Source organism: Sparus aurata, chromosome 21 (genome assembly GCF_900880675.1).
Source record: "Sparus aurata chromosome 21, fSpaAur1.1, whole genome shotgun sequence".
Classification (NCBI taxonomy): domain Eukaryota; kingdom Metazoa; phylum Chordata; class Actinopteri; order Spariformes; family Sparidae; genus Sparus; species Sparus aurata.
Window position 1 is genome coordinate 22,164,840 of NC_044207.1, and position 6,973 is coordinate 22,171,812.

Sequence of the window (6,973 nt, forward strand, 5' to 3'; positions counted from 1 at the left end):
GGCTCGATGGTGACAGAATAAATGAATAGGAAGACCCAACTCCAAACAGCTCCATCTAAATCCCCATAAAAAGATAACTGCATTTCACCGCATTTGAATTTCACTGAGGTATTTGCAGATGGCGCGCCATGCTTCAAATGATAAAACCAGCCCGGACATATTGACAGAGCTCTCTGTGCCGTATAAAAAAAAAGAAAATTACAGCGCCAACTTTGACCATGATTGTACTGTACAGCGCTGAGATCTCCTGAACAAAAGTGAAAAAAGACAAAAAAATACACACAATCTGCTCCAACGACCAGATTTAATGTCTTTGTATATTAGTTTAACTGTCAATTAAGCATAAGTCAGAGGGGAAAGAACTTAATTGTGTTGCCATATTAAGATTTTTAGTCAGGACTATAAAGCTGCTTTCTACAGTTTACATGACCTCTCTTCATTAACTATTGACTAAAAAGGTCTTTTTTCAGCAAGGACCTTAGAAGTATCAATCCCATTTCGAAATGTGTGGTGTGAATCTCTTCACATTCTGACAAAACACCACCTTGGACAGATCTGCTCATCCCCTTTCAATCACACATTCACAGCTTTAAACCTCAGCACGCTATGTCAAGGCACTGGGGCTGGAAAAGAGTACAAAGTGGGAACATCGAAAGACTGGTTTTACAGTCATAGGCACATTGGCGATAATGTCTAAGCTTATGGTGTCTAACCTGCATCTGCTTGTACCTGTGTTACCAGCCAAGTCTCCCCAATTGTTTACATACAAGTGTGTTTACAGGCCTTAGGGAGTACAACTTAATTTTATGAGAAAAAGTAGTATAAAGCCTTCTGTGGCTCCAGAAGAAGCTGCATGTAATCTGATAAATGTCACTCAGTGGTTCAGTTGCACTGTGGAAAATGTGGGCGCTGCAGGTCACTGGTCTAGCGTTGGACTCCCGTGACACTGTTGGACTCATTATGGAGAGTTAAAAAACCAATAATCAAAATCGATACAGCAGAACCAGATCATCACCTTCTTAATACTGTTAAGAATACTGAAAGTTAGCCACTGAGTGACATCACTGGAGGCGATTTATCAGATTACAATGAGCTTCCTCTGCAGCCACAACAGGCTTTAAACTACTTTTTTCAGATATTCAGTCGTAGCCTCAAGTCCTGAAAAAAACAATAAAATGTGTAAAATTGGTGGAGTTAGCATTTAACAAAGGTGGCCTGGTTACGTGTGTGTGTGTGTGTGCGCGCACGCATGCGTGCGTGCGTGCGTGCATGCATGCGAGTCTAGTGGATTTGTTTTGGGAAGTGAGTCTCTCCAGGTGTGTGTAAAGGAAAAGTGCATGCTATTATCACTTTCCTCAGCCATGAAGTGTGTAGATAAGCTCAGTTTTGCTGCATGATAGTTACTGAAAGGCTGCGTGTTGTGTTTGCTGACAGTTGCTGTTTATGCGTTGTTTCTACGGCGTCTTCCTGCATTCTACACAGCAGAGTTGGTTCCGAACTGTGACAAGCTGGTTACCAGCTACAGGCCGGGCTGAAGCAAATCACAACAGCGTAAAACCAGAGGTCTGTCAGCTGAGGTCCTGGACAGGGACCGTGCCAATCATGTGAATCAGTGAATCAGAGGATTGAGTGAATGGAATGTTTTGTTTTCTTTTGTGATTTTCTTTTTGTTTTATTTTGCAAAATGCTACCAGCAGAGTCACTGGAACCTTCCCTGCACCTGCAGGCTATTATGGGGATAACTACTCAAAACAGCCCAAACTCAGTTGGAGCATGCAGTTTCCTCACAGGAGGATGTCATCAAATATTACCTCCATTTCTGTCCCCCGACTGTGCCATTGTGTCAGGGTAAAGCATTTATCATGCTTATTCACCCTCTTCTTAAGAAGGGCCAGATTTGAAAAAAGTGAAGTGCCAAGAGGCCAGACGTTTTCATTTCCTATGTCTGACCTGGAAATCTGGAAATGTACATGTGTTAAGACAATGCACCTTTTTATTTTTTCTCCACTTTTTCTCAAAATGGAAAGAAAAACCTCATGTATACCAAAGAACAGGGATTAAAAACAATGCACCTTTTAAATGTTAGTGTGGTAGGTAAGCAGTGTTAAATTTAACACATCTAATTTCCCTCTGCTTAAAACAGCCTGCATTCAAACTTCAGTGAAATCAAAGTATTTATGTGCCTAACAACTCACATAACTAATGAATGGGCTGATTAGCCTACTTATAAAATGATCAAAGGGCTGGATCAAGGTTGTTAGAGGGCATCTTTCAGCCCGAGGGCTGCAAATTGAACAGGTCACACATATATTACCAAATGTCTCTTTGTATGCAGTCGTAGTGAGTGATATGTGCTCTACAGTATCATGTCCTCTTAAAAGCTGTTCCACTTAGTAAATGTCGTGTGTTCACAGCTGCTGCAGGGTAAACATGTGTGTTTATGTTGACAAGTTACTTCCTCTTTGACGTACTAAATCTGTCATGGGTCCAATGTGCTAACAAATGGATCTCGAGCCACAGCAGTGTGGCCATGAAATGTTTCTTGCCAGTTACTGCGTGTTACCTTCCAATCAGCAGAATTCCTTTCACCCGTGGTGACACATCGGATGTGCAACACAATTAGGTTCTAACACTACCAAAGGAAACTCGATCTCCACCTGCCTGTGACCTACTTACGTCAATTCTTTGGTGTCTGATTCTGTTAGTTTGTGGGAGTATATTCACAAGTTTCGTAATTGTATAGATATTTTGGACAATGATATACATTTTTAATGATAGGATTTTTTATTTGATACAACGTAGGGGTGTGTGATCGATATAAGACAATATCACATGTCCATTTAACACAAACTAGTTAAATACAATGACAGTATGTGTAAAACTCTCTATTCATTGTCAGGGAGAGTCACATTAAGACAGAGATACTTTCGTAAGCCAACAGCAACACACTGTCCACCTGATTTAATGTCAGAAATGCAGAAAAGGACAAAGGGAAAAAAAAAATGCAGCAGCAAAGTTAAAGAAAAAAAAAAACTCATCACAAACGAACATGTTACCAGCCAATGAACATTAGACTCCTGTTTTATAGTGTTTAAATGTTCAGGCAGGAGTTGCAGTTGGATGGAAATGAGACACAAACTTGCCATGGGAAATCTTAAAATAAATGCCCATTTTAAAGACGATAATATGGATCGATTTTTGCACTTTTACGATTATGTGGCAGACCTAAACGCCTACTGATGTCCAGGAGATTGTGAAATAATAGCAGCAATAACCAGAAAAGCACTCAAAGACTGCAGACGTGTTCAAGGCCGCACGATTCTTCACAAAATGCCTCTAAAATTTCTTAATATGCTTTTTAGTTACAGTGCTTACAAACTAACAAAGAAATGGGACTGAAAACATCACAACCTTGGTGGAGGGCAATAGAAAAACACAAGGAAAAGATATTGCCAGAACACAGAGTCTCTGCAGCTCCACGAAGTGACAAACTTTGACATATAGTGCCAGGGGCCCATAAGTGATGATTGAGTGGTATAATTTGGGCTAATGCTATTTCAAGGGAGGGATCCGGCAGTCTTGTATGAATCTTTGAGTACTGTGTTTTACAATCAACGTGTCATCTGATTAACACTTGATTTTAGGACTTTTTCAGCAAATTCACCAATGAAATTGCTCTGGATTTAACCAAACATTCTAAAACACAGGGTTCAAAACCTGTTATTTCGTGTTTTTTGATACCAACAAGAAACGCGTAATGGTTCTTTTCAACTCTTTTCTTTTCTCTGAGCTCGTGCTCTTGGTTGACGAGCGAGGTGGGGGCTCACAGATGTCGAATCAATGTTTTACTTACCCAAAAGAAAACTGGTGCAACGGATCTATCTAACAACGACAATCTTTGTCGTACTGACTAACTAACAGTTAAATCCCAGTCTTTGCTCCACTCCGTTTCTGCGTGAGTACACACACAATTCAGTAAATTACATTGAATCACATTAAAATTCTTTTTATCCTTTCTGTTCAGGGTGGCAGCCACATTGGGGGGACATGCAGCATGTGTGTCAATGTAACTGGCACAGATTCAGACATGTCTGACATGGCCTGTCACACTGAAAACCAGCTGATTCCCGTCTCAGGGTGGCTGTGGCTCAGGGGTAGAGACAGCATCTTGTTATTGGAAGGTTGCTGGTTCGATTCCCCTGGTCTGCATGTTGAAGTGTCCTCGGGCAAGATACCCCAAATTACTCCTGATGGTCGGCAGTCACCACCATCAGTGTATGAATGTATACATTATTGTAAGTCTCTTTGAATAAAGGTCTGCTAAATGTAAACGTCTCTGGCTATCGATCGGTGCTTCTCTACCAAATATACAAAACTGACACATTTAGAGTAATAATATGATTCAGGCATAAAACTACCAGAACACTGTGGCACCTTTACCATCTTTTAATCCTGCAGACTGGCTTCAAACAGCATTTTACAGCCGGCTGAGATATCTACATGCAACGTGTGTACTGGGGTTAGTTTAATGTGTTCAGAAATTGGTTTTCTACTTTTCCCACAGTTGGGATAAGCTCATGTGATTTGTCTCTGTAATTACCACCTTAATTCTGCAGCAGCGGTCTGAAAAACCTCCTTGGCCTCCCCGTACAGCAGCACCATTATAATATCTGATTTCAGTTGCTTTAAAACGCAGGTACAGTAAGTGGTAAATGATGCAGCGTTAGTCTCCCTACAGAGGGGAGCACCCTGACTATGGCAATGAATCTGCAAAAACCCTTGTGAGCTAATTACGTTATATTTCAGGGTAAATTCATCTAAATCAATCAGCAAAAAACAATTGCAGCTAAAGCACCTTCTCCGCTCCAGTGTCCAATTCTTTCCCTTGGTAAAGAAGGCAAAATGCCTCCCAGTGTTTTAGAGTTACCATGACTTTTTGCAGACAAATAAAAGGAATCCAGAGTAATCCGCCTTTATCCCCACCGTCTTCTAAATGTTTAATACCTACAAAACGCTACTCCACCTTATTGACGAGACAGAATACTGCTCGACGGTTTTCAGAGAAGTGGGGAACCTTTTTCTTTTTTTTCCTCGAAATGCACATCTTGATTGAATGCGTCTTCTTTTAGGAAATTTAATCATATCATCTATTAGGCGAGTAGATTTCCCCCGTCAGGTGAACAACAATATCCTTTTCATGATAGCTCCCTCTAGATCCAAACTGTCATTGCATGTGACAACCGCGGCGGTATCCACATTTTAGTCTGAGAGTGTCGTTTTTTTTTTTGTAACACATTAATCAGCGCTGTTCTGTGACAGCTTGACACCAAAAGATGATTTTTTTTTTTCACTTCTGTATCAAAAACTCCTTTGCTGCAATCAGCCTCTTGTTTTTTTGTTGCCCGTATCAGAATGGCTTTGATGATAATCATGCCCAACTAAATTTAGGCATCAAAATGCTTTTGCTGCTCCTTTGAATAAGCCGCATATTCTGGACTGAAGCAGCTGAGGTGCACACTATAGTATATCTCTCCTGTATCCAAGGGCGGCCGCTCCATTCATTTCAAATCTCATCCATTCTAAGTGCCTTGACATTTTATTAACCCCAGAGAAATCTGTATCTTAAACATTATCGTAGTTCAGAGAAATGAGAGGTCAGGATCCACGGTGCGGCATCAAAAGAACAGCCGGGGATCAAACGCAAAAAAGTCAAGTGATTTCTTAATTAGCTTCTTCTGGCTGTTGTGTTGTCTTTTGAGGGTAATGAGGATAATGTTCAGTGTGAGAACAGGAGTGAGGCATTTTTATATAATCCTGAAATGGGAAAATCCTTTCAAAGCACCGCTGCTTCCCCTTACTGCATCAGCTGCACGGCTGTTTAGAAGAACAACATGTTTAATATTCATCATTACTGCCATGAAAATAGCGATATCCCAACATATATGACATCTTTTTTTCTTTTACATGTTTCTCATCTGTTTCCATCCCTTCAAGGCTCCATGTTGTTGTTGTTTTTTTCTCTTTATTCGAGTCAAACAATGATGCTGTATGGTGCTGGGAAAGGACTGATGTTTTACGGTCATGTAAAAATACATATTAATGGGTATGGCTATTCAATGTATTCAGAGCCTCCGAGACTAAACTATTACTGTCAAATACAACAGAAATGGAGCTCCAGCACATCACGGGGAACAAAACAAAAAAAAACAAACGTCACATCACTTCAATGAGTCAACACCATGGACAGCGACCATGCTGGCAAAACCTACCATAGTGAGCAGAGAGGCATGTATAGAAAACAGCAAAAAGCAGCAACATAATGTCAGAGGAGGAAAAATAAAACTTTACTTACATTAGCATAACTGAAGGATGCGGGGGTCGGTGTTTCAGTCTGTTCTAGTACACTTGGCGTCAAAAAAAAAAAAGTATCTTTCCTGAGCCAGGGAAGCTGGCTGTATTTAGCTTGCTATTTTTGAGCCTCTTATTTACCTCAGTGGGAGCAACAGCGAGTGTAAAATTAGTTTTCCACACTTATTTCTTATGGTTGTAAATTATCCCACAGCTGCTGGAGTCGCTGCAACAGGTGCGCAACGGTGTCTGTTTTGAGCCGACACTAACTCATGCTAGTTAGCCTAACTAGTGTTTTGCTGTGTGTGTTGGTGTGAGGTGGTGGTTACGTTGATGATCATCCCAGTGGACACAATCCCGACGTGTTGAAGTTCCGCCCCTCAAGATAAATCAACTTCGTAATCGTTTATGCACTAAAGGTCCGCAGTAAGTAATTCTGTATTTTTAGCTGATGCTTGATTTCAAATTATTGTTTGTTTATGTACATTTAATTTCGAAAGTGCCTTCACTTTTTTTTTTTTTTTAACCTGTGTCCCTGTGTTTGTTTGTTTGTTTGTTCGTTTGTTTGGTTGGTTTGCTCGCTGGCTGGTTGGCTGGTAGGTTAGCTAACTGGCTGGCTAGCTGG

The 6,973-nt window shown here is 40.7% G+C and overlaps 1 long non-coding RNA gene across 2 annotated transcripts in view; it reads right to left on the bottom strand.

Annotated features, from left to right (window-relative positions):
• Window positions 1-6,682, bottom strand: part of LOC115572230 (uncharacterized) — a 76,378-nt gene extending 69,696 nt beyond the window's left edge. For both annotated transcript variants that reach the window (XR_003982058.1, XR_003982057.1), the window contains exon 1: window positions 6,353-6,682. This is a non-coding gene — a long non-coding RNA (uncharacterized LOC115572230). The remainder of the gene's footprint in view (window positions 1-6,352) is intronic.
• Between the last annotated feature and the right edge of the window lie 291 nt (window positions 6,683-6,973).